The sequence below is a fragment of the Chiroxiphia lanceolata genome, chromosome 17, assembly GCF_009829145.1.
Source record: "Chiroxiphia lanceolata isolate bChiLan1 chromosome 17, bChiLan1.pri, whole genome shotgun sequence".
Taxonomy (NCBI): Eukaryota; Metazoa; Chordata; class Aves; order Passeriformes; family Pipridae; genus Chiroxiphia; species Chiroxiphia lanceolata.
This window is the reverse complement of record NC_045653.1, coordinates 2,529,046-2,554,643: the sequence shown is the minus strand read 5'-3', so window position 1 is coordinate 2,554,643 and position 25,598 is coordinate 2,529,046. Positions and strand designations below refer to the sequence as shown.

The 25,598-nt window shown below is 47.4% G+C and overlaps 1 protein-coding gene across 2 annotated transcripts in view; it reads left to right on the top strand.

Moving 5' to 3' along the window:
- TOX2 (TOX high mobility group box family member 2) overlaps positions 1-25,598 on the top strand; it is a 152,802-nt gene that overhangs the window by 62,783 nt on the left and 64,421 nt on the right. The gene's annotated exons all lie outside the window — the stretch shown is intronic.

The window sequence follows — 25,598 nt, the reverse complement described above, 5'->3', positions numbered from 1 at the left end:
GAGGGGAGTCAGGAGTGATGCTGCAGGGTTTGGAATAGTTTGCTGCAGCACAGTTGAGGAGGAGAGTTGGCTTCCAAAGAAAAGCAAAGGTTGTCATGTAGTGGAGGATTCATGTACTGTGTTTGATCCTGGAGAGGGATCAATCAAACCAGATTAGATCCCTGTACCTGGGAAATAGGAGTTTATTCTTATTTGTTCTCTATCTACTTTGGAGTAGCAACTAAGGATGAGAAGGGAAGAAGTATTTTTCTCTTGGCAGAGGAGGAGCAGGTACCCCCTGTGACAGGGATGATTGTGTGCATGGAGGATGTATTGCTGCTTTCTCCATCAGCAAAAGCACCATAGGAAGTGACTTGGAAAATAGATGGGGAAGTTTGCCTTGCCTTGCATCTCCAGTTCTCCTCCCTGTGCTGGTTTTCTTGGGACAGTCAGAGAGGAGCTGGGAGTGGGACCAAGGGTGCAAGGGCAGAGGGTGGCACCTGGGGCTCTGTTGGGATGGGTGCCCCTCTGGGATGCTGCAGTGACCCCCTATAACCTTCTCTGGGGTTGCAGGAGGGTAGTGGGAGGGGTGCCCTGAGGGGTGTTAATGGTGGTTCACACCCAGCATGAGCTTTGGCCCAGGAGGATGGGGAGCAGCCTTCCTCCTCACCCTCACTAGCTCATCCTCTCCCCTTATTTACCTGCACATCAGAGCCTGTTTACCAGAGAGCACTTTATAGCCCCCCCATGCCTTCAGTACTAACAACACAACTCTGTTATTTAAATGGGGGTTCCAGATGAATTTTTATTGTTTGCTAAACCTGTTGTGACCCGAAGGAGTACATTAAACAGCAGGAGTGGGATTTCACAATCCCTCTTCAGAGGCTGCTAAACCACCAGCCCTGCACAGCACACAGGGGACGTTGTTCAGAACCTGGGATCTGTGGGGACAAAGGCAAATCATACAGACTCAGTACTGGAACCATCACACTGGAATAGATGGGCCTGGTGGGTTGGGTTCTTTTCCCCAGTCAAGATCCTGCAGCCCCCTGGCAGCAGCCCTACCTCAGCCCCTTGTCTGGTTTTTGATCTTGAAGAGGTTCTGTTCAGCCTGGAGGAGAGAAGACTCCAGAGAGACCTTAGAACCCCTTCCAGTGCCTAAAGGGGCTCCAAGAGAACTGGAGAGGGACTCGGGACAAGGGCCTGGGGTGTCAGGACAAAGGGGAAATGGCTTCCCACTGACAGAGGAGAAGGTTGGATGGGATATTGGGTAGGAATCCTTCCCTGTGAGGGTGGGGAGGCCCTGGCACAGGTTGCCCAGAGAAGCTGTGGCTGCCCCTGGATCCCTGGAAGTGTCCAAGGCCAGGTTGGACGGGGCTTGGAGCAACCTGGGCTGGTGGAAGGTGTCCCTACCCATGGCAGGGGGTGGAATGGGATTAGCTTTAAGGTCCCTTCCAACCCAAAGCTTTCCAGGTTTCTCCAGTTTCTCATGGCAAGAAGCTGGGATCAGGGTTCACTTGCCTCTCGTTCATTATCCCCTGCCCTGCACAGCTGCTGACTTGGGGGGAAGAATTAAAAACAAAACACCCCAAACCCCTCATAAAACCCAAACAAAGCACCATCCAAAACACGTGAAAGCAGGTGACCTGCTCCTTCCCCTCATCCTCGTCATTGGGGTGCCTTCTGTGTTATGGCTGCAGTTCTTGTCATCCCAAAGGGGTTGGTCTCAGCTGAGGATGAAATGCAGAAATAAAGGAGCCAAAAACATAATGAGAGCGCTGACTGATCCGGGCTCACACCAGAACAACCTGCTTGGGGAAAATAATTCCTCTTGTTCTAGCAAATAGGAGGGACATTTGACCCCAGAAGTGAGTCAAATGTGAAATGTAATTCAACCCCAACAGAGGCCAGAGTATAAATGCAACTTGACATCTGATCAAACCATCGCAGACATTTGACCCCCGAGATGAGTGAGGTATCTCTTGTGTCTCGTGGAGTTGGCAGAACATCATTCCTCACCCCTGTCAATTTTCTTCCTTTCTTTCCCACTCCTCTCCCCAAACAAAGACAAGGAACTAAGTAATGCAAAAAATCCCAAGGAATGGACAGATTCCCAACCACATGATGTGCTCTGAAAGATGAGTAAAAATGCAATGGTGCTGGTAAAAGAAATAAAACCACACAAAAAGTCAGTGGGAAAAGACATTTATCAAGGCCTTTTGTGATGAGGACAGTAACACTAGGAAAGGGAAAGACTGGGAAATTCCACATGTCGTTGGACAGGAATGAGGTTGGTTTTATTTGGCATCAAGAGTTTTGCACCTGTGGGAAGAGTCCACTGGTGCTTTATAAAAATGGATTAACTACAACTGGGAATACCCTGCAAGAAGGTGTCATCCTATCACATTCTGGGTGAATAAATGCAAGAGGTGCCTTGCTGGGGAGCTGGGGGTGATGTGAGGAGGGTGTGGGAACCGCCAGGCCCTGGCACAGCTTTGGGGACCGTTGTCCCTTGGCTTGTTGGGAACAGGGATGTGACCCTACCCAGTCCATGGGGGGACATTTTGGAAAGCTTTAGGGTGGTGTTTGTCGTATTTCTCCTCTCTCCATGAATATCTCTGGCTGCTGGCAGGGCAATGGGCAGCTTGGAAGGAGGAAAGAGCTGAGCATTTATCAGTGGGCAGTTTGGATCCTGTGCTCTGACTAATCCCAGGAGCTTTCAGTGGGCAGCTTATTCCAGCTGAGCAATCTGCCTGTTTCTGTACCAACAAGTTAATTTGTGTGATTCCTCATGGAAAGGCTGTTAAACATCACTGTGGTTTATTCAGGCCAGGGAGATGCATCGGCATAAACAGCTCTGGGCTTTCAATAGCCCTTAACAGTCCCTTCCAACCCAAACCATTCTGGGATTCTGGGACTGAAAAAGCAGGATTTCACCCAACCCTGGTGGGACACCTGATGCTGATGGCGTCAGGTGTCTCACCTGGAGTGTAGAGCAGCAAAAAGAGTTTTAATTTGACCTGTGGGCCTTAGGGCAAGGCTGGGTGACTTGTGAATGGGGCTGCTCACACTCAGAATGTAAATCCAAGGGCATAAACACGTTTGTGTGGGGCAGCACGTGTGTGAAATAGAAGGTGGGTTTTCTCTGGCTGTGTGTGAATCAGGGAGCCCCAGTGAGTGCAGGGGTTCTGCTGACACCCCGAGGGAGATGGAGTTGAGAGGGATGGTATTTGTGATGTGCACACACACACACACAGCATCTGTCTTGATGTGCTCCTGTATGAATGTCAGCGTGGGGTTAGACACGCCTGCCCCTTCCTGCACACGTGAAATCCATCTGTGGATGTACCTGTGTGCTTGGATGTGTATAAATCAACATTTATCTACTGTATCTATTGCCCTTTATCTCTTTACCTCCATATATCTCCGAGCTGGGGCCTGTATTAGCCATAATAGATACAGTAAGTCGCTGATCTGATGGGTCAAATGGTCAGGGCTCTTTGATCAGCCGTCAGGATCCATTACCAGCGGGGCCTCCGGTGGGGCTGGAATTACAACTTACATTTGACTCATTTCTGGGGTCAAAACGTTCCTCTTATTTGATCGAATGACAGAAATTGTGTAATTTGTATATATCCCTGAGCCATATGTGCTCTGAGTGCCACTCTAATGTGTTTTATAAAGGCACAGCTGTCTTGGTGACTTATTTAAAATGGGATTTTGAAGTAGTGTTCTTGCCATTTAATGTCCTCATTCAGGGTTACACAAGGTTTATCAAATAATAAATAACATTTAGAACATTGGTTTTAGCATAACAATGGGCTTGCTGGTTATAAGGAACTGGACGGTAGAATAAAGCTATGTTTGGTAAATAAGCAATAATGTAGAAAGCAAGTGACAGTGTAATTAGAAATTAATGATGTGAGGGAAGCTATGGATGCCTTCCTCATGTTCTGCTAACACTCCAGACTAGACAGAGCTCATCTTGGCAGCCTGAGCTATAAAATATGCCTTCAAACCTTGTCAGAATACTGGCAGACGTGCTGTCCTCCCACCAATCTCAACTGAATCACAGCGAGATGTCAACAGTTGATAAAATAAACCTGAGTCTGGGGCAGATCCACGTGAGTGCAGGGGGTCCCCATCCCTGCTGGGGATGACTGTGATCTTGAAGTGGCCATGGAGCCCCAGACAGTGTGAGGGTAAATGAAGATGTGGGTCGTCCTCCCCTCATTCTTGCTCCTTCCTCTCTGGTAGGAAGCTGTAAAGTGGAACTTTGGGTTTCCCTCCATCAGTGGCCTTGGTGGTGATGCTCTGGCACTGGCAGTGAAGCAACAACATGCAATTGCTTGGGCTTAACATGTCAGTTGGTCCCTGACCTACCAGCTGTGTGAATCTGGGGGAGTTTCCAGCACTTTGTTCATCCCACAAGGTGCAGCAGGTTGCTTATGGCCAGCACAGCCACTGCCTGGAGCCTGGGATTGCTCCAGAAGAAAGGCTGGGAGAAACCAGGAGACCATACATGTGGCTGAGCAGTTCCTTATGGTGATCCTTCTCTTGAGCCTTAAAGTCAGAGCCCAGGGAGAGGTTGTTCTTTGTGCAATTTCCACTCAAGTCCCCTAATGAACTTTGGTGTTTCTAATGAGTCCAACAGTCTTTGCACATGAAGAAAGTTGTTTCAACTTTCATAGAATCACAGAATGGTTTGGGATGGAAGGGACCCTTAAAGGTCATCTGGTCCAACCCCTCTGGAATGAGCAGGGACATCCTCAACTAGAGCAGGTTGCTCAGAGCCCTGTCCAAGCTCCTTGGATGTTCCCAGGGGTGGGACATCCACCACCTCTCTGGGCAACCTGTGCCAGTGTTTCCCACTCTGTGAGTAAATAACTGGGGACACATGTTTTGGGGTCTCCACATTCTGTTGGTTTTGGCTGTTGGCTGGCTCCTTGTGTTGATCACAGGAACAGATATAGTCAGAGGCTGGTCAGCATCAGAGAAAATCACTTATCTAAGTGAAGATTTTTAAAAAGGGGGAACTTGTCCCCCTTTTTAAGAGGAGCATGGAGAGCTCTGCTGCTCCTGAATCTCCAGCAGTCTTCTGCTCCTTGGACTTTACTCTCTTGTGCCTGTGCAACGTCTTAGTCTCTTCCAATCTGCAAATAGTCTGTATTTTTGAAGTCTAGAATTAACAACAATGGGCAGAGCACACCTTAAAGTAAATAACTGATGACTCCCCAGTCCCTTTACAATGATACATTGCAAATACTGCAAGAACATACATATATATATATGTATAAAGACCCCTACTGAAGAGAAGTGAGAGGTTTATATAGACTGAGGGTTGAAAGAGGATTACACAGTTTGGCAGTGCTAGGACTGCAGGCCCCCATGCTAAGATACAGATTTTGCTCTTTCCCTGCTGTTCTTTGAGTAATACTGTATAATTTCATGTGTTGTGCTAGAGAATAAAAAATAGAGGGAAGACATTGATAGATACTAAATGCCTTTCTCAGCAGACGATTCGGGAAGAATCTCATGTACTATTTTAGAATGAACAATAGAGTGTTACATGTCATTTATTATAATCAGCAGCTAATGGAAACCCTTCCAGGCGGGGTTTGGGAGTTGATCACAACTACAGCTGATGATCCAGGCTTGTGAATTTTGCATGAACTCCTCTGTGACGGTGAAATTTTTGAAAGGTACAGTCAAGAAGTGATTCCTGTAGCTTAATCATATCAAGAGAAGTTTCTGCTGCTGATGGAGGCCTGGCTGTAGTGCTTAAATAAAATAATAATAAAAAAGTCCCTTGGTGTTACAAGCAAAATGAACATAATCTTCAACCCTTGGTCTCAGGGGACTCCTAAGTTATTAGCAGTAGGGTGTTTGAAAAACAGCCACCAAGCATCACAGAGTGAAAAGCTAATGTAACTGAGCAGTTCCTAGACCAAAATGGATGGTCTCTGCTTCTGTTGCATTTACTCTGGGGGGGGGGGGGGGAGGGGGAAGAAATAGCATCTTAAACAGCTGAGGATACCTGTCAGGTACCACAGAGTGTCTTGTAGGGACAGAAAACACTGAAACTGTTGTGGTGGGTGAATTTCATATGTAGACATTTCATCAAGGACATGAGATTCCTGAATAGATTTAGGTTTAGAGGCAGAGGCTGGAGGGAGAAGTTGATCCTCGGGTGACTTGGAGCATCCACACCACACACTCTGTGACTGACAGCCTGAGGGCTGGGCTCAGCACCCACCACTCTCCAAGGTCTTCCCAGGTGACCACAGCCAGCTCTGCCCTTGGGTCAGTCTGAGCAGTAACCTTTCCTTCCCTTTCCTGAGACTTTCCAAGGTTTTCTGGGATCTGAATCAGCTCAGAGATTGTTTTTGAGTCAGTGGTAAAGAGTGTATGTATTAAAGCAGCACACCTTGTTGCAGCCCTTGGTCTGTGAGGTGTGGCATCAAAAGGTGCCTGAGGCCCTTCAGCCAGAGCTCTGATTTCTTTTGGGTGAAGTCTGTAAGCAGTGAAACATTTAAAAATTGATAATAAAAATCCAGTCAATGCAGAAGTGTGGTCCAGCACAGCTGGAGGCAGCACAGCTGGAGCCCTGGGGGCTGGGAATGTGGTGGGTACCTGGGGACTGGGGACATGGTGGGTACCCAGGGGCTGGCAGAGGGGGCAGCAGCAGGACAATGTGCATCCCCCTGAGAAAAAGCATTTGCTGCTGCTGCGTCTCGATCTAAAGGTTTACATACAGAAAATATTGATACCAAGATGAGTTATGATAGAGGGTTGGATGTGGGTGCTTTTGGGTGCCAAAATACCATGATGGCCACCAGTGGGGCTAAAGGGAAAAGTGGACCTTAGATTCCAGAAATTCCTGTGTGAAGAAAATGGAGTAACTGGGACTTCTTCAGAGCACTGTGGGGCACAGCTGAGGTCCAGTCAGACTGAACAACACTGAAGGGGATCTGCTGGTGGGGAGGGTGACTCCTGTGGTGTGAGGACACATGGACTGGCTGTCCATCAATGCTGCTGAGCTCATAAAGCCAACAGCTCATAAAACAGCAGCAAAGGATAGAGGAAGGCAGTGTGCAGTGTCCCTCAGCCAAGAAAATGTCACTTTGATATCAAAGATTTCCCACTGTAAAGGGCCTACACGTGGTGTACACAGAGCTGCTGCCCTTGGAGTCAGCACAGCCCAGGGCAGGGTGGAGACCTGCACGTGGGGGAACCTGGGGCAGCTCTGGAGGGAGCAGGTCACCTTTGAACAGGTACCAGGTTAATATGGTGTTTATATGTGCTTTAAAGCCCTGACAGTGCCCCTTTGGTCAGCTACTGCTGCTCCTGGTGGGGTGCTGGGCTGTCCTTGGGTGGTGACTGTCACTTCAGCCAAAGCCAGTCCTGGAGCTTTTATGCACAAGCTGTTTCTGCCTCCAGATCCTTGTGTTGTGCTAATTCCTCACTGCATGTCTCCTGAATTACCTGCTGTGACACAGTGTGACTGGAAGCCAGGTCTGGACATGCTGGATTGATGCTGAGCTCTGAGGGTGCAGTGCCAGCTGTGACGAGCAAGGATTTTTACTGTGTCTGGTTGGGGGGGTTTGGGTTTGGCTCCTGTAATGAACCTCTGGGGAAAACTCTGTTTATTTGTGGAAATGTAGCACCATGGGCCACAGGAATGTGGAAAAAAATACCCAGCCTGTTGCTCTTGGGATTTCCTTTCCCAGCTGATTGATTACTTCTTCCCTTCTCATCGGAGACCCAGCCCGAGCCAGTGTTTGGGTCTGCTGTCACAACACAGTGATTAACTGAGGAGCCACTTACTTCCAGCAGGAAAGCATTATTTTCCACTTCAGCTCTGTATGAAGAAAGGAAAGCCCCTCTGTTGCCTTGGCTGACAAGAGGACGAGCCCTTCTGTCTGTGTCGGCTCTGGGGCTGCCCTGGGCACGTGCAGGGTTGGGCTCCATTCCAGCCCCACGAGGGCCTGACCATCAGCAGAGCTTCTGAATCATCCATAGCGTGGCCAGCAGGAGCAGGGCGGTGATTGTCTCTCTGTACCTGGCACTGGTGAGGCACCTCAAGTCCTGTGTCCAGTTCTGGGCACCTCATGGCAGGAAAGACATTGAGGGGCTGGAGAGTGTCCAGGGAAGGGAATGGAGCTGAGGAAGGGGCTGGAGCAGCAGGAGCAGCTGGGGGGCTCAGCCTGGAGAAAAGGAGGCTCAGGGGGGACTTTCTTGCTCTTTTCAACCCCCTGACAGGAGGGGGGAGCTGGGGGAAGTCGGGCACTGCTCCCAGGGAACAAGGGATAGGGCAAGAGGAAATGGCCTCAAGCTGTGCAAGGAAAAGCTCAGGTTGGACATGAGGAGGAATTTCTTCATAGAAAGGGTGGTCAGGCATTGGAAGGGGCTGCCCAGGGAGGTGGTGGAGTCCCCACCCCTGGAGGTGCCCAAGGAAGGACTGGCTGTGGCACTCAGTGCTCTGGGCTGGGGGACAAGGGGGGATTTGGGCACAGGGTGGACTCAGTGATCTTCAGGTCTTTTCCAACCTGAATAATTTTGTGACTGTGATGTCAGGGCTCTGCAGGTCCTGCAGGATGGTGTGTGTCCTGAGTGCAGCCATCCAGCCCCTTACACTGAGTCAGGCATCCACTCTGACCACTCCTGAGGTTGGGCAGAGCAGTGACCCAAACTGGTTGGGAACAGCATGGTACCAGTCCTTTGTGCTTCTGCCCCTCAAGGAAGGTTTAGATCTTTCCCTCTCAGGTGACACACCAGGCCAGGCCAGTCAGAGCTACAATGGGAACCAAAAATCAGAGGCAGTTAGGGATGCACTGGTCTCTCACAAGGCTGTGTGCTCTGGCACTGGATCCAGCTGAAGGATGGTCATCACAGCAGCCTCAGCTCCTGCTGGCATGACCCAGAGTTCCTGCTTTGGTCCATGCTCTATCACCTGTATCACAGTTCTGCCGAGGACCCTGCTGGGTCTCACCCATCAGTGACACTCTGCTTCCATGATCAGCAGCCTCTGAGCAAGCCTGAATTAGATTTATCTCAAATCCAGCAAATCCATCAGCAGCCATCAAAAGTGCCGGATGTGATGCTGTATAGCTCATGTCTGTACATCTGTGTACACTGTAAAGGGCAAAATATGACTTGGCTTTTATTACTTTAATTAAAACATGAGTGAAGAGTATGAGATTCATATTAAATTGCATTTTCCTGGCTGCTGTGTGAAGGAGCCAACTGATCTGATTACCATGAAGATTACAAACTATCAAAGTGAAAAAGAGCTTTTTGCAAGTATTTCATATTAAACCTTCAAACATAACACTTTAAGAATAATTATAGTTGTATTACTGGAAAATGATTCATGAATTCTGAATAAATATAAGACCCTTAAAGGGAAATGTTCCAAGACCATAGTTTTCATTCCAATCTGATGAAATTTTAGTATCATTTTGCAGCTGTAGAATAAAATGAAAAAAAAATATATGTACATATACTGTATTGAGTATATGTCAGACTAAACTAATGAGATTTTTTTCATCAACTCCAAGCACGCACACAGACAAATGGAATAGCCATCCTCATTTTCTGTAATAGAAAGCATGGAAAGAGAAGGCAGAAAGGATCTTACTGCTCACAAGTCTTTATTCTACCCTTGATTGTTAAATAATATATTTTAAGTTCTCATATCTTGCCTGCAGAATGTTTGAACTGACACTAATGGGTATATAAGAGAAAAGAGTGAGCTTAAAGAAAAAAAAGTGAGGAAGGGCTAGGATTGGGAATTTTATTAGTATTCCCAGTGGGCTGTAATAAAGATACTTTTCACACAATACAGTGAATGTTTACAGCAGACAATTTAGTTTCCTTCCAACAATTATGAGAGAAATTGAATCTCAGGAAATGTTAGTTTTCGCTAAAATTAGACATAACAATGAAGATACCCCTGGAAGTTTATTAAGGGAGGGGAAAAAAAAAGAAAAGCCATCAGTCTCTGGAAGACAATTTAGCAATTTTATTTTAAGAATTCCAGATGACTTCTAAACAAAACCACACACCTACGTGGCACTGAGAGCTCAGGCTCCCCATGGGGGCTGCTTTTCTCTTGAGGAGCCTTTTTTTCCCAGGCTTCAGGAATTCCTAGTGCATTTTGGCAGCAAATACCCAAAAGGTGCCTGTTTCCAGGCTAGAGGGGGATGCCCATCACTTCTGCAAGTAGATGGGGCACAAGGTAGCAGTGGGTCATCTTCTTCTTCGTGCAGGTCGGGGTTCTGCAGGCCTGGGAACCCACACAGGGATCAAGAGCAAGTTATTGGGCATTTAAACACAAGTTCAGGAATTAATTTCTCGTGCTCACACAGAGATGCTGGTGATCAAAAAAGAAAAGCTGCTCTGTAAAGCACAGAAAACTCTGGAGCTCTCTGAGCAGCTCATGTGATGGTGTTTAATTTTTGAAGCACTGCATAGTTCTGCTTGCCCTGGTTTCCAGATTTCTGTATCAAGGAATGCTGCAACTTCCCTGGTGGAGACAGCTATTCTACTTGTGTGATTTTCCTTTTGCCCCTGCAATCCTTGGTTTCTTTCTGCCTCACTCTGTTCCAGTCTGGAAAGAGATTCCTGTTACTTGATGTCGAAATAGGGAAGGGAAGAGAAATGGTAAAAGCTGATACAGATTAGTTTGAGGCCAAGCCTCTCTAGTGGTCTTCCTTGAAAGGATCTGTCCCGTTCTGATTGTATTTGGGGCCACACTGGGCTGATACTTTTTGGCAACACCAAGTGTGACTCTGGAGATGCCCAGTTTGGTACCAGTATTAGCAACAGAAGCACTTGGCTCTGGGTTGTTACAGGTTTATGGAATTATCTGGGGCTGGGATTTGAAAGCTGGCAGATGCAGCCCTTGAGCACACTGGGAAAATGTGAATTTTTACCGCAGGGTTGATGTTTTGGCTTTGTTACCTGTGGCCCTGTTGTGCTCAGAGCCTCCCCTGCCTCTCCATCAGCATCTCTCCCTCTCATTTTGCCTCTTCCACTTCTACCCTTTTCTCTTGGAATCTTTCAGGATCTACCTGGCGTATTGTAAACTAGTAAAAATAATGGAAAATCCTCTCCAGCTGCTTAGTGAATAAAATGTTTCAGTTGGTTTGGCTTCCAGCTAGTTGGGGTTGGTTTTCTCTGCCTCCTTCATGCCTTGCATGTTGGGTTGGGTCTTGTGGTCATGTGGTGAAGGTTGTGCTGGTGTTGATGTGAGCCCTCTTGCACCTTCATCTCCTCTGCAAAGCTGTTCCCTGTGTCCACAAATGCTGTCCATGACCTCTAGAGCTGTCAGTGCCTACAATGGTCCTTTCTCACCACCAGCCTTGGTTCCTGCTACAGGCTCCTGGCTGTGACCAGCAGATTGATGTCCTGGCTGTTTTTCTAGATGGAAATTTGTCATTACTTTAGGAAAATGTTGCTATTTTCATTGTTAATGTAATGGTTTTCCTTTTTGCCTTCCTCCTGAAAGGATGGTTCCTACTCTCACTGCTCATTTTGTCCAGATTGCTTAATGCTTTAGAAGGAATTTGATGAGTATCTGTGATTTAGGACAGAGATGATCCCCCCACATCAATGTGTGTGTTCCTGCCTTTTTTAGATACCATACATAAGCCTGGCTTTAATAAAGAAAAAAAACTTGTTAAAATTGTTAAAGATAAAATCTGTTTGTTTCCCAAAATTCCTATATTGGAGGCTTAAGGCTGAGATTTTCACACCTACACTGGGGCTTTGGATACTTGGCTCTCACCATGTTCCAGTTCTCACAATTTTGTCACAAGTCTCTTGGTGCTTCCTGCTTTCCCTACCAGCCCAGCACCTTTGTGCTCCTGTGACGTGACAGCTCCTGCTTGGGATAAGTGAGGAAAAGAAAATTCTTGGAGTTGTGGTTGTGGAGGAAGAGTCGTAATTGTGGTGCTCAGGAACTCAGCAAATGCAGAGGAGGTGGAGAGATATCCTGGGTGATTATCACGGAATCATGGAATGGTTTGGGTTGGAAGGAACCTTAAGACCATCTTGTTCCACGCCCTGCCATGGGCAGGGACACCTTCCACTAGACCAGATTGCTCCACATCCCATCAAACCTGGCCTGGAACACTTCCAGGGATGGGGCAGCCACAGCTTCTCTCACCTTGATCATCTCATGGACTGGGAGGACTGGATTTAGTGGGGCATGGTGGTATTCAGTCAAAGGTTGGGCTTGGTGATCTTGGAGGTCTTTTCCAGCCTATAATTCTAAGATCCTCTGACTGGCACGTTGATGAGCTCTACATATTTAGACCCTGTAAGGAGTTAGAGATCCCAATGCCATGAGGGAGTCTTTCCTCCCTTGGCCAACCAAACCCAGTCACTGAGACTGGAATTGGATTCCAGCTCATCTCAGGGTTTGCTTTGGCAGAGCTGACTCAGAGGTATCTGGCTTTGGCACTTCTCCCCTGTGCCCGAGCCAGATTCTGGGGCTGAGGGTCTTTGGGATAACGTGGAAAACTGATTTATTACGCTGGTGATTTCAGTTAATTTCCTTTTCCCATTTTGGCAACTTCCTGGCAGCCTCAAATGTTTTGCAGTGGGTGGATGGGTAAAGAATTTCAAGCTGCTCTTGGGGATAAAGAGAAGGGAGGGGAGGGAAGAAGGTGGCATTTTACAAAGCATTGGTATGTTCTTAATTCTAATAAAATAAATATAAAAAAGAGGTAAACAGCACCTCAGCTGCTGAGGCGACAGGCACTTAAGAAGCACTGAATAAATACATAAAATATATTTGCTGAAGGCATTTGTTTTTGGAAGTTTAAACATTAAACATGCCTGCTTCGTCTGATACCATAATAAAGCAGGGATGTTCAAAGAGCCATTCATGGTGCTCTGACTGCAGCTTTACATCTTCACTCATGTACCGAGGAAGCTGCATTACATCAGCAATGCCTCAGTGAGTTTTGCCCCCAGAAGGGAGAGTAAGTGAATTCTGGGAGGGATTTCAATGTGGGCTTGGGTTTCTTTGTGGTGCATTTCCCCTTTCCTATTGATGGATTTGGATGTTTTGGTATTGTCCCCTTGTAAAGTGCTGGGGCAGGTCCAGGGGAGGCAGCAGCTCTGCCTTTGTCCCTCTATCCCCAGGCTCAATAAGTGCTGGCTCAGGGCCTGATGAGACAAATAAACAGGTTTGTGTATTTAGGTTTTTAAATTACAGGATAAGGAGGAACACAGATACTCAATCCATTAAGAAATAACTAGGTGGGTGATTCACTACCATTTGTGTAAATGGCACTAACTCTGGTCTGCCTGCACAATTTATTAATACTTCACGGGAGGAAAAAAAAATTATTTTAATCTCATAATGGATGATGAGCTGTGAAATTGCTTCTGCAGCAGCTGGGCACCCTGGGGGAGGTGCTGGATTGCACCACATTATGCAAGCCATCCCCCCATCTCTGCCTTCCTCGTGCTAATCAGACACGTCAAACCTGGGCAAAGGGGAGGGAGGGGCTCTGTTTCTGCTGGGGTTTATTACTTTTTTACGTTTTAGCATATATAGTTTTCTTCTCAGTTTGCTTTGGGGTCCCAAGTCTGACTTGGGAAGCAGGAGGGTTCAAATCTGAGTACATTTGTTGTGGTTGATGCTTTGGGCTTTCATTGCAACGTGAAATAATGAGAAATTCAGCAAATGTACCAGGTCTGACCCAGGTTGTGATGATTTAACCTGGCTCATACCCTTGCTTTGCAGGGGAGGGTACCAAGCTGTTACTGCTCTTTGCTCTGCCTTTGTAACTTTGGACTGGGACCATAAACAGGACCAACACTCAGAGTGCTGTGGAGTTTCCTTGGAGCACTGTAAGGACAACCTGGGGTTAAGCACTTTGGTTCTGTGTGGGAAGATGGTGCATCTGTGTAGTGATGGGAGCAAACCAGGGGTAGGATAGGGCCATTTAGGAAAAAAATGAAGATTTTGCCCCCTTAGCAAGCATGTGATGGAGTGTTCTCAGGTGTACATGTGTATATGTCATGCCTTGTACATGCCAGTCCTTGTGGCTGCAGGTGTGCAAGGACTGCACAGAGCTTCAGTTCAAACCTTGTGTTTGCTGAGAAGAGCAGAACTTTAAAACAAAACAAAACAAAACAAACAAAAAAACCCCAAAAAACCCAACCAACCAACCAAAAAAAACCCAAAAAAAACAAAACCAAAACCAAACCAAACCAAAACAAAAAAACCAACCAAACAACAACAACAACAAAAAAAAAGCCAACACCAAAAACCGGGGACATCTGGGAGGAAAAAATCTGGGTTATAGATGGATTGTGTTGCCATTGTGGCTTTGCTGGAGCATCTTGCTGCAGACCTCCCAGTAAAGGTGTGTTTGCCAAAACACCCATGGCACAGGACATGGCTGTGGTGGCCAAGTACTGTGAGTAGGACATGCCCTTTGAGATGAAACTGTGAAAAACTTGGTGCAAACAAAGCATCCATGCAAAGTGTGGCTCAAAGGGGTTTTTTTAGTCCCTTAACCCCACACCTTCAGTTTGGAGCATAAGGGAAATACTCCCAAGACAAAATCTGAAAGGGGGCAAGCATGGTACAGAGTGTAGTTTCCTTCCTGCTCTGGGTCCTTCTGGCTTGACTGAGGGCAGGCTGAATTAATTTCTTAGAGTGCTTTTCACTAATTCTTCCTTGCCTGAGCTCCATTACTGTTTTCAGGCCTTCTTATCTCCTGACCTGCTTACAGTGCATTATACATCATTGTGTAACATACCCTGGGCTCAACACACACCACCAAATCCATCCAGCCCAACAATGGATTGCTGTGAGTGCACTGAGCTTATTATGCAAGTTCAGTGTGCCATGAGACAAAAAAAGACAATTATGTAAAACCTGTACTCAAATAATTCCCCGAAATGCGTGATGTTCTTGAGTGGAATATGATATTCCTGGTGTTCACTTCCAGGCAATATATGAGGAAAGAAAAGAATTTATATGTGTCTGGCCTAGTCAGACTAATTTTAGATCCCATTGGCTCCTGTCTCACTGGATGTACAGTGCCTTTAATAAATTTTAAAACCAGGCAAAAATCATTATAAACAATTTTAAGGAGGCTGATTGTGAGGCAGATGACAGAGGCTGCACTTTGCCACCATGGAGCAGAGCTTGCACATCTCCTGGCTTTCCCTGGAGTGCTGCCATGTTCACTTTGAGAGACTGGAGAAGAACAGCCACAAAAAACCACACACAGTGAAATGAAACAGTTCTCTTGTCAGTGTGGGTAGGTCACTTAAAAATAGATGAAATTAGATATTACTACGGGTAATCCAGGAGCAACTGTGCATCAGACGTGCCTCACAGCCCTGGCCCTGCATGTGGAGATACAACAAAGGGATTTCAGGAGCTCTGGTTATTGCTGATGTTTGTGTAAATCAATATTGAAAGCTTCTAAAACACTCTCAGCAGACTTTGAGCCTTAATACCCCAGCTGGACAGGGCTTGGACCAACCTGGTCTAGTGGAAGGTGTCCCTGCCCATGGCAGGGGGTTGGAACAAGATGATCTTTACAGTCTTTTCTGACTCAAACCATTCTGGGGTTCTGTGATTTGCTTGTTTGGAAGAGGAAGGTCTTTGTTAGAGGGATGTGGTGGTGTCATACAGAGTTGAGCCTCCTGAGCTGGAGATTGGGGGGTTCAGATGTAGCAGCTCCACGTGTGCCATAATGTGAATATCCCAGCATGGATCAGGGCAGAGGAAGGGGTTGCCTGGACATGCTCTGCCTGGTGAAAATGGCATTTTAGAGAAGTAACAACAGCAAGTCTGCAAAGCAGTACTTAGGGGCGTGTTTTGTACCTGGTGAACTCCCTGCTGCTAAACGTTGATGTCAAAAGCTTAATGGAGGTGCAAGGAGGGGAAAGGCCCATGAAACCACACGAGGCAGGTGAAAGGATGGGGTGAATTGTTCTGTTCTCTGGGATTTTTGTCTCTCCCCCAAAATGCTGGCAAGCTTTGGCCAATTTTTAGGTCAGCATGTTGACAGTCTGCTGGTCTGGTTGGTTAAGTGGGTCTTCAGTTCCTGGGAGGACAATATGCGGTCATGGGTTTCCATTCCTCCTGCGAGTGGTTTAGAGAGCTTTTCTCTCCAGGATGTACCTGGTGGCATGAGAAGATGGATCTGGAGGGGCAGTTGGTCCAGCAGGTTCACGTGGAGCTCCCTCTGGGATGTGCTGGGGGTCTGAGAGGGTCCTGCCCTGCCCTCTCCTACGAGGCAGTTGCTGCCTTGCCATGAAGGAAGGAAAGGCTGAGATACCTGATTACATTTTTCTTCCTCTTTATTCCTGGGGGTATCCACTTTTCCCAAACTCATTTTTGCCTTTTTCGCTGGGGAGTTAGAGGTCTGTCTGTCTGTCTTCCCTCAGAAGGATAAACACAGCATTCCTAATCCTTTGTATACCATTGCCTGCTGCACTGCTGCTCCATGCATGTGTATCTGCCTTTATGGAGACCGTAACCTTTTCCTGAACCAGAGATTTTCCTGAACCAAGAGCCCTTTGGGATCTGAGTGGGCTTTCCTGGATACATTTTTAATAAACACAATAATTTGACTGCAAACCCATTACCTATCCCCTGTTTTTTCTGTGGGATAGTCATTTCCATGCCTGCAAAAACCACTAACTCACAGGGCAATCAAAGCAGGAATGACAACCAGGATAAAATTGGTATGTGTTGTGATAAACCAGTCCATCTTCAGCATTGTGCACTGTAGCTTTATATATTGCCTATAAATAATGGCCTCAAAAAGATATTAAATCTTTAGAAAAAATCGAGCCTAATTGTAACTATATTTTTGTTTTCCATTTTGGTTTATGTACAGTATATGACTTCTGCAGAGACATTTTTATTCCAGGAAAATGACAGGCCAACAAGAAGCCATAATTGCACTGATTTTTAGAAGTGCCTGCATTACTACAGATCTGATGTACTGCAAGACATGAATCAGAAAAATTCTATTAAAAAATCTCTTGAATGGCTGACACAGGAGTATTATCCACGATGATTAATTTGACTTGGTCATTATGAACACAGACAAGTCTGACAAAATTGCATTTCATTCCCCACTGAATTCATAAAATCACTATACACATAATAAGAAGTTATAGTTCTCTGCTATCCACTATTCTTGACAGGATTCCAGTTCTGGATAACGTATAAGATACTGATTAAAAAAAAAAGAAAGTGGAGGGAGAGAGGGAGTTGGGAGCTTTTTTTGAAAGCCTACAATAGGGCTGATTTCTTTTGCTGTTGTTCATGGGACTCCATTGTTTTTAGCTTTTTTTTTTTTTTTGTGAAGTGGTGATGCAGGTCAGTGGCAGCTTGGACAATATCAAACCTCACTGTGAGCTTTTAGTGACATGGGAGAGGATGCAGCAGAATTGTTCACACGTGTTTCACATCACGAGTGCCAAGAAGCCCCGTTGGGCTGTGTCTGAGGACATGGAGCAGGACCATCACTGCTGCTGCCTCTGCTCAGCCACAGCCACAAACAAGTCCTTGCCCAGGTTGAATCTCAGGGGTTTCCCATCATTCACATGATTAGTAAGAACTGGTACCTTGTTCTTGGTTTCCCACCCCCATAACAGAGGTACCAATGGACAGAGAGTCCCAAGAATGTTGTTTCTGGCTTTGGTAGCATGTAAAATAACCCCCAAAAATGCAGAACTGGGTGCATACCTCCCAAAAACTTTGTATTTCTGAGTGAGCTGAGATTTTGTGTTCCCTCTGAGTATTGCTGGCTGGTTCCTTCGCAGCCCCATCCTGCTGAGCAGCACAGCACCACAGCACAGCCGTCCCTTTGCCACTGTGGCAACTGCCCAAGGAGATCAAAGATTATTAGGGCAAGCAAGAATGTTTAGGACCCTAATACCTCCCTTCTGGGCACATGTGGTTTTATGAAACACACATGGTTTTATAAAACTTGTGGAAAAGAGACTTTTTTTTGAGCTGTCAGATTTGGTCGAAACCATCCAGCAGGCTCGGCTTTGGGAAGAGCTGTGGCTCCAGGTCTGTGTGGGATCTACAGGAGATGGGAGAAAGTCAACTCATGTGAAGTTTAAAGGTATAAACATCCAGCTAATTCAAAGCCAGAGCTGTCCTGGAGTGCTGGGCTTGAGCTGAGGGCTGGCTTTGAGCTGCAGGTGGTCTTGGGGTGCAGAGTTTGCATTGGAACAGTGCCCACATGGTGGGAGAAATGGAGAAAAACAGGGAATGTGGAGGGGTGGGCTTGGTCTTTGGGTCAACCAGCACTTGTTTGGGATTTGTGAAGAAAATAGTTGGGGTTGTTCAGCCTGGGGAAGAGAAAGCTCCAGGGAGAACTTAGAGCCCCTTTCAGTGCCTAAAGGGGCTCCAAGAGAGATGGAGAGGAACTTTGGACGAGGACCTGGAGTGACAGGACAAGGGGAAATGCCTTAAAGCTGAAGTAGATTAAATTTAGCTTAGATGTTAGGAAGAAGTCCTTCCCTGTGAGGGTGGTGAGGCCCTGGCACAGGTTGCCCAGAGAAGCTGTGGCTGCCCCTGGATCCCTGGAAGTGTCCAAGGCCAGGTTGGACGGGATTTGGAGCAACCTGGTCCAGTGGAAGGTGTCCCTGTCCATGACAGGGGGGTTGGAATGAGATGATCTGTAAATTCCCTTCCAACCCAAACCATCCTGTGATTCTGTGATTTCAAACCCCACTACTCTGGATATGGAAGAGGAGCACAGAGGAAGGCAGAGCCCACTTTTCCACAGGTCTCTTGCTGCTCTGCTGTGCTCCCAACCTCTTCCTGAATATTGTGCAGGCCCTTCCAGGGTACCTTTTATGTTCATGCAAGAACTCATTTTTCTCTTTTCAACTGCCTTCCCATAGTAAAAAACCCGAGCATGTGAAAATTAATGTAGCAGGGGCTGGGAACACTTCAAAGACAATTTGTAGATTGTATGTGACTGACTGTTAATAAATACTTCTTTACAGTATTTATCCACCTCTACCCACATAATTCATTGGCCTTGCTATTCACACTCTGGACTCTGTGTGCAAGGATGAGGCAAATCAATTTTCATCCCTGAGACCCAGAGCTGCTGACGCGGAAAATCAGCGCTGCTTCCCTTCTTGGCACGGGGCTTTGGGAATCACAGGTGTGAACACAAGCCCTCTGGCATCCCTCTCTGGAGAAGGAACCTCCACGGTTCCCATACTGGAAAAATGTATCAAAATCCCCTTCTTGCAAGTATGACTGTGCCTGGGTGAGTAATGTGTGGTAGGAGAGGAGTTTGGAGGCTTTTAAGGAAACACGGGTAGTTGGTCTTCAGGAAGCTTCAATTTTAACTTTTCATTGTGTTTGGACTCTTTTCCTCTTTATATGGCCCAAGGTCTTCTGTCAACCTGATGTGCCCTGCAGCTGGTGTGGCACATGGTGAATCCTTTAGGTGTGTGTAAGAGAAATAGGGAATGTGTGTGTATGACAAAGCCATCCATGTGCTTCTCTGGCTTCTGGTGTGATCTGATGCATCATCCAGCTTTGGTAGGATCGAGATACCCCCAAATCCACCTGGCTGGTTTTCTGCATCCCCTTCCCAATAGAGCATGTGGCACCAGTGAGAGAGGGCTCTCCCTGGCACAGCCCTCAGCCCTGGGATTGGGGTCCTGCTGGGATTGGGTTGTGGGGATTGCCATCACTCCTCATGGGATATCGTGGGCACCCCATAAGCTCCATCTCCTCCCTGGTATTTGTGCACACCAGGAGCTCAAGCCGTAGTCCTTGGTCGCACTTCTCAGCCTCACAGACAGCAATGTTTTCCTCACTTTGCAGGTTTGCCAGGCTGGTTTGGGTCTGTTTAGTTCATCTCATCTCTGGAGTGTCAAGAACTTTTGCATTGGCTTCAGGAAAAACCCAGTTAGTAGATGAGAGATGGTGCCAGGTCTGTGGTGGTTTGTGTCATCTGGATAGATCACACAAGCCTACGTATTTCCTTGTACCTTACCAAGAACAAATGTTCTCTCTTAGGCTCATATTTACTGTTGAATGTTATTTGACAGGGCAAATATTTACCTGCAATAATACTACAAATCTTTATCCTCCTCACTGGGAATAATATTTCTCTGAATCAATGCTTGGCTGCAATTCCTGGATCCTCACAGATAATCACACAGAACATGACTCAGTGGAGAATTGGGGTCACTGGACATTTGCCATTCTGCCAAGGAGGAGAACTGTTTCCCAGATCCTCGGTCATGTCCTCTGTGATTAATACCAATGTGCAGTGCAGACATGATGCTGCCTTGCTGTGGAGTGTTTTGTAGAGGAGAATGGTGCTTTCCTTCCCTTCCAGGAGGGGAAAGGCAGGAGAAAGCAAAGGGCTTCATTTATAGAAGTGCTCAACACTAATCACTCTCTCCCGAGTCACCTGCATGCAGATTCATAGTGTCTTTTAGAGCGTGGCTGTGGCTTTGGCTGAGGCACAGCTGGTCCCTCAAGAGCTGCACAGCATTAAGATGTCTGGACATCCCTTGGTCTCAGACCAGCTGAATGTGTGGAGCCCCTGGAGCCCCTGGGTGCTGCACAGGGATTGAGGCAATGGATCTAAACCAGCCTTCTCTTTGCTGCGGTTCCTGGGAGCACTCCCCTGGGCTCAGGGAGGTTTGGTTAGGGGGTGGCTGGTGGGAGCTTGCCAGGGCTTGGCTTTATTTGAGTTCAGGAGGAGATGCAGCACAGGAGGAGAAGATGAAGCAGCAGCAACGTCAAGTGTGGTTTCAGCCCGATGGCAGAGGGTGTACTGGGTCCCAGTGCCCATCTCACAGTGCAGAGGTGAGGGACACCCATGAGGATAACTCACGGATGTGCTCCATGTTTGCAGAAGAGATGAGCCACTTATCATCAACAGACCAGTCCCCAAAGCTGCCTCCTGCCTGAGAGCTTTCTCCTGCAGGTCCTGGGATTTGGGGTGCCTCCTATCCATCTCTCTCTCCCTCTTCTGAAAAGCATCAAGGAATGCGGCAAATCCAGGAGATGTTGGCACATTGTCCCTGTGGTGGGGAGCAGCACTGGCAGGAGGCCACGTTGGGGTGTCTCCAAGACCTGATGGTGCTTAGGAGCACAGGGTGTGCCCCAGCAGTTCAGCAAGGGGAACTGGCTGTGCAGGTCACCCTGTTCTTTTACACAGGATTTAGGAATTCTGACTTTCCTCTCAAGTGGTTAGGAATAACGTGTCCCTGGCCCTGTGCTGTGAGCTGTGAGGGAGCAGCCAGTAATTTGGTTATCTGTTCTGATTCCTCTTGGTCCTGGATGTGGACTGGGTGTCACCTTGCCGAGAATCAGCCTTTCTTTCCAGTACAGTCCCCTCACATCACCTCCCCTCCACTCCTCTGTGCTCTGATGCTGAACCTGCAGGTGGATGGAGATGGTCTAGGGAGCACGTTCAAATTTGGTTTTTAAGAAGGAAAAATTGTTTTAAAATATGATTTTGCTGCTGTTGGAGGTTGGTTGTGCCTGCTGCAATGCCATCCCATGCCATTGCTCTGCAAGTATGGGGCATAACCATGGGTATGAGGCCCTGGCACAGGTTGCCCAGAGAAGCTGTGGCTGCCCCATCCCTGGAAGTGTCCAAGGCCAGGTTGGACGGGGCTTGGAGCAACCTGGTCTAGTGGAAGGTTTCCCTGTCCATGGCAGGAGGGTTGGAACAAGATGATTTTTAAGGTCCCTTCCAACCCAAGCTATTTTATGGTTCTGTGATAACCCTGGGGCTGCGCTCAGGGCAGTTTGGTCCTGTACAGACCCTCTAGCTGGGGCACAGGGCTGCTCAGGGGGCTGAGGGCAAGGAGGGACTCAGAAAAGGGGCACTGCCCCCTCTCTGAAAGGTTCCTGGCTCCATCCTGTGTTTCCATCCCTCTGCAGGCTGAGGCAGGGGGTTGCCCCTCCAAGTACCACCCATGTACCCTGCAGCGCGAGCCGCGAGAGGCTTTGCAAGAAGAGGCTTGTTGTTTCAGCTGATTTCAGTGTTTTAATTTGAAGAGGAATAATGTGTAATCACAACAACTGTCATCTGTTTGACAGTGGAAAATCCCAGATCTCCCCGTGCTTTTTTGTGCCCCGTGCTGGGCAGCCTTTCAGCAGCACGAGCTGCTCTGCAGTCACATTTGTTAGTCCTGGTGGGATGAATGGGTTCAGACCAGCTCGCTAATCTAATTTGTAATGTATCCTTATAACGTATAATTGGCTGTTTAATTTAATTCAAATTAACATAAGAATGGAAAATACAATCTGCTGTGTATCCCACACGGTGGTGGGAGGGAGTGTTGGGTGTTCCTGCAGAGGGGTTGAGAGGTGGCTTTGTGAGACCACCCTTCGCGGGGATGGAGGCGTCGTCTTGGACGTGTCAGTAGGCACCGTGTGTGACAATAAATCACTCCCTTTCCCCAGCCTTCCAAGTGCCTATCTGTCTCATCTCCCTTCCTTATCTTTCTAGCCATCTATTTAAAACACATATAGAGTGAAGGCGGCTTGCTTTGGAAAACTGTCGGTAGCGACAGGGTGTGAAAGCTGGCAGGCGCCGAGTCTGATTATGTTGATTGGATATTGTCTAATCTGATTTTGATTGTGTACAGCTTTGATTGTAATTTTGATACGTCTGCAAAATGCTGTAGCTGTTTGGAAAGCTTTGTGATTTAAACAGGTCTTTTTTCTTTCTCTTTTTTTTTTTTTTCCCCCTGGGTTGAATAGAACAGAGGCAGAGACATGCCAGGGGGTGAGCAGGGCGACGGGGCTTTGGCACTCCCTACAAAACCACCTCAAAGCCCTTGGGTGAGCTGCTCTGCAGCAACACAAGGAACTCATAGTTTTGAAGAGAGCTTTAGGAAACTTTGAGTGGGTTTTACATAATTTAGTTAAGCACAGCAAAGCCACTTGCTTATATACCTGATACCAAAATAAACCAGTTGGAGAACAAGTTTGCTGTGTGATGATTTATTTAAATCCCTTTCTGTAAAGCATGGAGTGAAATCCTCTTAAATAACTGGGAAAGAATCGGTGTACCTCGAGGAGCACAGCCCAAATGGAAACCTTGCTAGCAGATGTATTAAATGGGATCTATGTGTCTGCTGTTGTGTACCTCCCCTCAGCCTCCTCCCTATAATAACACTTAGACAGAAACTGGCTGGAAAAGTAACTGGGCTTGAATTTCCCCTGAACAACAACAGTTGGTACAGAGCTATCAGGGCCCAGGCTCTGTCTTGTATTTCTGGCATGCTCTTGTTTCCCTACAACTGGTGGGAATCTCAGGCAAACATGAAGGTTCTGGGCAGATATGCAGTACCTGCTCTTGAATCATCAAATGGTTTGAGTTGGAAGGGAACTTAAAGGTCATCTTGTTCCAATCCCCTGCCATGGGCAGGGACACCTTCCACTGGACCAGGTTGCTCCAACCTGGCCTTGGACACTTCCAGGGATGGGGCAGCCACAGCTTCTCTGGGCAACCTGTGCCAGGGCCTCCCCACCCTCACAGGGAAGAATTTCTTCCCAATATCCCATTTAACTCTGCCCTCTGGCAGCAGGAAGCCATTCCCCCCTGTCCTGTCATTCCATCCCTTGTCCAAAGTCCTCTCCATCTCTCTTGGAGCCCCTTTAGACATGGGAAGGAGCTAAGGGCTCCCTGGAACCTTCTCTCCTCCAGGCTGAACACCTCCAGCCCTCCCAGCCTGGCTCCAGCCCTCAGAGCGTCTTCGTTGTCTCCTCTGGACTTGCTCCAGGAGCTCCACATCCTTCCTTGCTGAGGACCCCAGGGCAGGAGGCAGCACTGCAGTGGAGTATCCCCTGAGCAGGGCAGAGCAGCAGAATCCCCCCCCACCCACTGCCCACGCTGTGGGACAAGCCTAGGACAGGGGGGGTTTCTGGGCTGTTTGGATGCACACACACGTGCAGCCTTTCCTCCAGCAGCACCCCAAGTCCTTCCTCACAGGGCTGCTCCCAGTGGGCACCTCTCCCAGTCTGTGCTCCTGCCCGGATCATCCTGACCCAGGGGCAGCATCTTGCACTTTGACTCGTTAAACCTCCCTCTTCCCAAGCTCATCGAGGTCCCCCTGGACATCCTGTCCTTCTGTTCTGTCAGCAGCTCTTTTCTTTGTCTCTTTCTGCAATGAGGTGAGGGAAGGGGAGAGGTGGGGGTTCAGCTTAGCAGAGGACAAGCTGCCACCAGCCCCAGTTTTGGGGGGAGGCAGGAGTGACCCCCTGCTCTGACACCCCAGACAGCCACAGCTCTCCCTGGTAGTGCCCTTTCACCAATACACAGATCTTGCTCTCTCCTGCCTCTCCCACTGACTTCTGTGTTCTGGTTAAATATGGGCTTTAATTTATTTTATTAAGGGCTTTCTCCCCACTCTGTGGGGTGATGAAGAGCAGGAATCTGAGGATGAGCCCTGGGACAATGGATTAATAAAGCCTACAGCACTTAACTGGTTTTTTTTAACATCTGGGGTTTTGCTCTTAAATCAAGTATTAAATCAAAATCCAACCATGAAACTAGGTGATCAGGGAAATTTAGCTTAAAATCCACATGTATAATACTATGGCTAATCAGAATTTCATATGCTATAATAATAATAATAATATGTGAAACAGTAGATGTTTAGAATCAGCCTCCTCTGCCAGAGACTCATTATGTTCTGCATTGATAATTAATAATTTTGGATAGATTCACACTTACATTATGAAGCAAATATGTTTTTGTCTGAAGCGAAAACGATTGCACAGGTGCAATAACATATTCTTTATATAAATTGGAATGCTTAGAAGTAAACAAGCCTCCAGAAAAGATGGGGAGCAGACGGAGTACTGACATCTCTGTGTGTTCGTGTCACCTCGAGGCAGCGTTGGTAGGGAGGTGAGGGAACACTTCTCCAGATGAAATTTGGGAGAGGGTATAAGGAAGGACAAATCTCTATGTGTGGTGAAGTCATGCAGGCTTCCTTTAAAGGATTTTTTAACAAGTGATGGCTGTGTTTGCAAATTTCCCTCCCTGGTTGTAGCTTCTATACTGGAGTTTTTGAGGACTCGACAGGAATTAGGACAAGAGGGAATGGCTTTAAACTGAAAGGGGGAAGAGTTAGGTTAGATTAGATATTAGGGAAAAATTCTTTACTATGAGGGTGGTGAGGCCCTGGCACGGGTTGCCCAGAGAAACTGTGGCTGCCCCATCCCTGGAAGTGTTGAATGGGGTTTGGACCAACCTGGTTAGTGGAAGGTGTCCCTGCCCATGGCAGGGGGTTTGGAACTAAGTGAGGTTTAAGGTCCTTTCCAACCCAAACCATTCCATGATTCTTCGAATATTGTTCCCAGGTAATTGTTATTTCTGCAGATCTAATTCTCATAAAAACTCTTAAAAATACCAACTGTAGGTACTGTAAGAGCTGAGCTGGGTGCCCAGAGAGAGACTTTGACTTACAAATGCCTCGGCTGGTCGGGAAGCAGCTCTGCCATGGTTGTGGCTCTGCAGGCATCCCTGGCCTGGCTGTGGTCCAGGCATGAAAGTTTCTGCTGAGGTTTTGGCAAGTTAAAGATGTGCAAGAGGGATGAGGGGAGC